This window comes from Phasianus colchicus, chromosome 13, assembly GCF_987193195.1.
Source record: "Phasianus colchicus chromosome 13, bPhaCol1.hap1.1, whole genome shotgun sequence".
Classification (NCBI taxonomy): Eukaryota; Metazoa; Chordata; class Aves; order Galliformes; family Phasianidae; genus Phasianus; species Phasianus colchicus.
The window spans coordinates 934,627-941,667 of record NC_143448.1 but is presented as its reverse complement, the minus strand read 5'-3'; the positions used below and the strand labels follow the sequence as shown (position 1 = coordinate 941,667).

General features: G+C 38.3%; 1 long non-coding RNA gene across 1 annotated transcript; it reads left to right on the top strand.

The window, feature by feature from the left end:
- The first annotated feature begins 1,337 nt into the window (after window positions 1–1,337).
- Window positions 1,338–4,502, top strand: LOC149916105 (uncharacterized). The gene is made up of 3 exons (XR_016470813.1): window positions 1,338–2,914; window positions 3,963–4,207; window positions 4,298–4,502. It is a non-coding gene; the product is annotated as an uncharacterized LOC149916105 (long non-coding RNA).
- Window positions 4,503–7,041: the final 2,539 nt, after the last annotated feature.

The following is a 7,041-nucleotide window of genomic DNA, read 5'->3' as shown; positions in this document are numbered from 1 at the left end:
AAAAGTTCCTCTAAATAAATTAAGACTGTTTCAACTAGAAGGACATCACAGACATGAAACTTGCAGTGTCTGTGAAGCACTCTCTGTGCAAGGAGAGAAAAAAAACAGAAAATTTTTCCACCAGTGTGTCATAATTTGTTTTTCTGGGAGGTTCACTAAAAAAAAAAGGAGAAGAAACTTTGAGCGTTAACATTAGAGACAACAGGCTGACAGGCCCGTTTTATCTCTTCAGTCTAGTTTCATGACAATAGGTATTATATGTAATTTAAAAGGTAATCATTTTCAATCTGACCAAGTTAAAGTTTAGCTGAAAATTTCTTTGCTGGCTCTCTGCATCTTGCTCTGCAGCCTGGAGAGAACAGGCACTCAAAGGAACATATCTCTGTTCTAGACAACCCTATATCCTTACAAAGTCATACTACACAGACTTGAAGATGCTAGTATAATAAATACGTATGTTCATAACAATGTTCAGTATTTATTATATCATATGGTATTTGAGTGTGGTCTTTTTGGTAGGAAGAAAACCAGCTCCTACTGATGGAAGTGCATGTACAGACCTGAGCAAACTGTGGAAATCCCCAGTCTAGATGGCAATGATAATCTTTAGAATCATGATTAGAAGGCAGAGATATTTTTATATAAGAACTTCGTTGCTCAACCGTGAATATACCCTTTTTTTTTTTTCCTCATTATTTTTATTACATTGTTGTGTGTATGACTTCTTAATCAGGAGGTGACAACAGACAAATCTCTGGAAACAAGCAAACTGAGCAAAAAAGAAAACAATTCAGGCAGTAATATTTTTCTCAGTATTTGATTTGAATATTATGTGTATGAAAAACAAGCAAACACACAAAAGCAAACAAACCACCAAAAGGATCCTGCAGTTCATTGTTTTTAGTGAAGATTTCACATATTTTTTTCAACAGGTCAGTGCTTATAATGATGTGGTTGAAACTCTTTAGTAGTTCATTTCTGTTCTTACAACTGTGTTTTCAGTTATTTTGCAGAAAGCTCTTCCCTAACACCAAAGAGTTGTGCTTACACAATCTGCCAGTTTTGACTTGGTTTAATCAACTTTATGTAAAACAGCACCTTTTCCACATATCTTAACATCAAAGAATATCACTGCATAGTGCTACCAGCTTTTTCAGTCAAGCAGTTCTTCAGGAGACCAGTTTAAGGGAGATGTTTTTAAATGTGTATTTTAATAATTCATTTTCAGAGGCCATTTCCACCTGGATGACCAGATATTTTTGTTGAGAGCCTCCTAAAACCTCCTTTGTTTTCTTACAAACTCCTGGGTTTTTAATGAATATATTTACTAGGGTTCTGATTTGGCAACAGCAGAATGAAAGCTAAATCTCATACTTCACCTCCTGGTTACTGCAGGATCTGTTAAAACTGCAAGGGCTGATGTTTTCATTAATAACTTTGAAAGGATCGAAGTTTCATAAGTAGACGTTTGCTCATAAAAACAGCTGTTTTCTCTTTAGGTGCTCTCTCTTCACACTGCTTACATGATTTATGGATTCTAGCCCAATTAAAAATGTTATATGTTGACTAAGGCTTCTTTGAACTGCACAGAGCAGTGACACTTTAGTTCAAGGCTGTTGAGAAATAGAGGTAAACTCTTTTTTTTTACATACTTTGTGTTATTTGGCTGATTTCCACGAAAGAAAAGGAAGTACTCATCTCCTGGAGTGTTGGACTTGATTCCAGATTGGTGTGCAGATGACCAAATTCAAAGAATATGAACTCAATAAGGTTGGTTTTGGCAGAGCAGTTTCACCATAAGGAGAGAACTGAAAGTCTGTTGACATTTACTGGAGCAATTCACAGTTCTTTTTTCATGTCACTAAGTGCAAGAGGACGATAGGTAGAATTGATTATATAAACATTTAAAAGGAAGTCAACAGCAATTTGCATCTTTCAGATGCTTTTAATGTATCTGTTGCTGAAGATTTGAAGGGGAAAAAGTAAAGTTCCACAATCAAAAATTGTAAATGAAAGCCAGTATATCTCCAGAAAAAGTACCATAGTCATAATGCCTTCACTGAGTGAGAGGAGAATGATGTAGGAAAGAAAAGCCTGACCTACTGACAAATATTTGTTACTGCTGAACTTCACACAAACACCCATTTAAGGCCTGAAGAATGGGATGAGGAGATGATGGGATACATTAATTTGAAGACAGGATGATATATATTTAAAAAAAAAAAAAAAAAACAGATGGAAGGAGGTGTAGGATTATGACTGAAATAGGGGAATGGAGAAGAGAAAGTGAAGGATGAGTGCAAAAGAAAAAGGTGAAAGAACAAGGATATGGTTTTCCAGCTAGATTCTGGTGTTCATACCCAAAGATTATGAGCTAATCTCCATACAGGGAGAACTGGGGAGAATAAATCAGGAAGAAAGGCCATAAAGTCACTAAATAGTTAGGAATAGTTTGTGGGCTCCACCCACTTTTTTTAGGGCTGCTGACTGAAAATCGTCACTTGGACACCAACCCCTCACCATTTACTAAAGGCAAATGGCATCTAGAGCAGTATTCTAATCTTCCATTGAACAAGAAAATGCAGAATTCTTTCTTAATTTGGGACCATAGTCTCACTGACTTAAACTTAATTTGACCTTACATTGGTATAAAAATGTTGATACTGAACATCTTGGATTTTTTAGAATTCCTTGCTTGATTTCTTATGCTTACATTTTCATGGTTCAGCATTGTCAAGTAGAAAAACACAACACTCAGGACCAAGCAAATTGAAGAGCTTGCATTTTGCTTGGTATTTGCAAAGGCTATGAAAGTCTGCTCACATTCTCCTATATCCCTGTGCTACATGTTGACAGGAAGGTCACCCATCCAGGCCTCCGTCATTTCACCATAAGCCTTACTGGAACTCTTTAGGTATGTAGTTGATCTGGAGGTTTAGTGTTTCTCCACCCTGTCTTACTACTGCGTAATATGTCATGATCCAAAACCAATCATAAACTCTTGGGATGTGGTCTAGTGTGCCTTTCCACAAAGCACTGAACACTCTATTGTTCACAATTACAGGAACTATAAGTTTTATGATACTTGTTTAAGATTCCACTATTTAAAAAAAAAGGTGTTGAAAAGCATTAATAAATTTACGTGGTGCCCTTAATCAGCAGAGGTGCTAGTCGCTGTTAATTTCATAGAACCTACCTGCAGCCAGTAGTTGCAATACTTTTGTTTAGTCATTTCCATAATGACAGATTGAGCTCATGAGTGTTTTCCAAAACAGCATGGCATGAGTGTTTGAAGAAATTACTGTCTTTAAACAAAAGAATATATAGAAATGGGAAGCTTTAGTTTATCTGTTAATTCGTGGAATGGATATTATGATGTTGTACCTTGATGTATCACCTTAGAATGGGCAAGTTAAGTGCCTGATTGGAATTATTTTCTGAAGCAATAGAGCTATATCATCATTGGCTACACACGGGCACTCCAGCGTAGTTTTGTGAAGGTGAAATAATGAGCACTTGAATCCTGCCAACCTGAAGCATAACAAATATTTAAATATTCATGTCTTACAAGAGTTCTTGAACATCCAAAGAGAAAAAAAAAAATGGCACCTCAGAACCTACATTTCCAAAAATTATTCTGTACATAACTGGCATAACCAGATTGAGAAATGATGATGGAAACTCTCCCATCCACTATCAGATCGTAGTATTCACTGAGTATGCGTCAGAGCCTTTGGTATTTGGGTCATCTGAATGCTTCAGTCTCCTGATACTGTCTCATTCTTCTGTTGTGCATCCTTGCTCTATTCATACTTTGTCTTATGCTGTGGCCCTCCTTCAATGCTGCTACTATTAAAGCTCCCATTTTATTTTACATTTAAATGCAACTAAATTCATTCTGATTGTTATGTGTGCCCTAAACCACAATACTTTTTTGACATCATAATTATTCCTACTTTCAGGATGTTAATTATAGAATCATAGAATGGCTTGGGTTGGAAGGGACCTCGAGGATCATGAATCTCCAACCCCCTTGCTGAATGCAGAGCCACCAACCTCCACACTTAATACTAGACCAGGCTGCCCAGGGCCCCATCCAACCTGGCCTTGAGCCTCCAGGGGTGGACGGGGCATCCACAGCCTCTCTGGGCAGCTGTTCCAGCACCTCACCACTCTCATTGTAAAGAGCTTCCCCCTGATATCCAAGGTAAATCTTCCGTCCCTCAACTTAAAACCATTTCCCCTTGTCCTGCAGTTATCTACCCTTGTAAAGAGTTTACTCCCCTCCTGTTTGTAGGCTCCCTTTAGGTACTGAAAGGCTGCAGTGATTCACCCCACAGCCGCCCTTTCTCCAGGCAGAACAAGCCCAGCTCCCTCAGCCTGCCTTCATAGGAGAGGTGCTGCAGACCTTTGATCATCTTTGTGGCCTCATCTGGACCATCTCTAACAGCTCCCTGTCTTTCTTGTACTGGGGGTTTCAGACCTTTTTTGGTTAAGACCAAATGTGTTTGCATTTCCTTAATACTGTCTTAGCTTGCAAGTGAACCACAAAACCAAGTTCAGATGGAAGAAGCAGGTGCTCTGTTTTTTTGTGCATTGCTATGGATAGGTTTTAAAAAATATATATATTAAAATATATCTTTTGAATAGCTTATAAATTTTTTTCACCATTTGCTCCTTGAAATCTCAAAGGATAAAACTTCTGTTTCTGTCTTTCAGTATGAACAAATTGAATATGTATATGTGAAATAATGAACTGTCAATTCTTGCAGTTAGTCAGATGCTGTCTTCTGTGTGCATTTCCAATCATGTAATTGTTGCATTCCCTCAGTGAATATGGAATCCTGCAATCATCTTATGTGCTCTTCAGATTACCTCCTTGTTCATTCTTGTTCCCTCCTGCATATGGTTCGGGATCTCACTATCTTTCCCTGTCCTTGACAGCAGTGCACAGTCATTAGGTCTATCATCTCAATTAATCCTTGCTGGAGGGCTTTATTCTGAGTATTTTACCCAATTCAAAACAAAATAAAACAACAACAACAAAAAAAAAACCTACTTCTCACAGTCAAACTAATTTTTTTTTTCTCTAAATACTGAATTGGATGTGTTCCTTGCCCAGTATTTATAAATTTCCAGAATATGTGAGAGACTTTAAATTTCCCTAACTAAATTAAGTGCAGGTAAAACAGTAGTAAATTTCCTTATCAATTAACATGTTCAGTAGTAGCAAGAAATGTTTAATTAATTCACATCTGCACTAGAAATTGTCCTGTCTGTTTCTGGTTTCTCCAAATAAAATAAAAGTTTTGTTTTAGGGTTGGTATTGATTTTTTAAAACTGAAAACAATGCTGGAGAGAAGTAATCAGATGTGGAATTGTTCCAGCACTCCACTTCCACAGCATGTGGCCCTCTAAAAATACAGAAGTAACTCAGACTGTTTGTGTTAAAGAACATGCTTTAAATTAAGTCCTTTGAACTGTCTGTAAAACTTTCCCTAAGAAATTTCTTTAATTAATTGTAAGGACTTTTATCAGCAGTGATTCTGCAGTTGTAGAGTGTGAGCCTGACAGGCTAGTACCCTTAATAAGGGAAAACATTATTAATGAGTGCTTGATAGAAGTGTAGACTATACAATGAAGGTATTGTTGATAATATTGAAGTCAAGGAGAAAGTGGAAAGTGGATTCTGTGTCTGAAGCAACTTGCTGCAGGACCTTTTTTTCCTGTTCACCTGCATCTCATCTCCCTTATATTAATTTCACTTTCAAAAGGGTGTGCTGAACAGAGAAAGTTGATGCTGTTTGGATTGCTTTGGCTTTCAGGAAATAACACACTGTGCTTGAAAGCATGCTCTCACTTCCCCACTCTCAGTGTGCTTCCTCTCAAGCTCCAGAGCGCAGGCCACATGATTTTTAGATAAAAGGGACTTTCCCAGCATCATAGGAGGATTAGGTAATTGTTCAGTGATTTTTCCCCTCTCTGCTTGGTGGTGAAAGTTTGGCCCAAATCCACAGGTGGTTACCCACTGAAGCTGTTTTAAAGATGGGCTGTACATAAAGGCACTCTGCGTGGAGTGGGAAGTTTGAATAAATGTGGTCAACCAAAATGTCTGCTTTGTCCTAAAGTCTCTTCTCTTTGCCTAGCAATCCCAGCTTTCAGTATCAAAGTATAAGCCCAAAGCCTAGCAGGAGCACAATTAGGTCTTACAAAGTTGTCACTAACTTCAGGTTTTCTGGATCTTTGACATTTTCTAGCCAAGCTTCCTGCTCAAAGCAGGAATACTGGCAGTGCTCAGTCAGATCAGCAGTTGCTTTGTCCAGATGAATCCAGAAAATCTTACAGGACAGAGATACTAAGGCCTGAGTGCTGCATTCCAGTGCTGCATTACCCACTTGGTGGAAAAGCTTGTTCTGGTTTAAACCTCAGAGGTAGAAACATCTTCCTCTGCCACTGGTGGTAAACTGCCCCTATGGAGAAGAATTTGACTCTTCAAAACTGATCTTTCAAGTGGTTGTAGACGTGCAGTAGCCCACCACTTAACCTCCTCCTTTGCCTAAGAGTAGCTCTCTCAACCTGTTCTTCTATGCTGTGTGCTCTTGGGCCACAGACAATCTAGGTGCTGCCTACTGCATCCTCTCTGATTTCTCAACATATTTATTTGAACCATTTTTTGTGTACTGAAGCATAATGGATTCTCTTTCTATGACTAGACTTTTAATAATAGTCCTGTATGCAATTTGCTCCATTTGTGATGAGAAGCATGCTGTTGGCTCATCATCAGTGTAGCTTCCAGTGTAGCCCCCATACCTCCTTCAGCAGGGCTATTTGCCAGCCAGTTCATCTTTATTCCTTTTCAAATGAACATCACTCCCATGCTTACCAATCCCCTAACAAAATAATGGCAGTTTTCATCCTCTTTTAAGATCAAGGTGACTTACAGTGCTTAAGGGGATTTTATACCTGGGATATCGGTTTGATCGACTGCAAAGATGATTGTTGGCTTCAAGCACACCTATGATTGGACCTGGTACAATACAG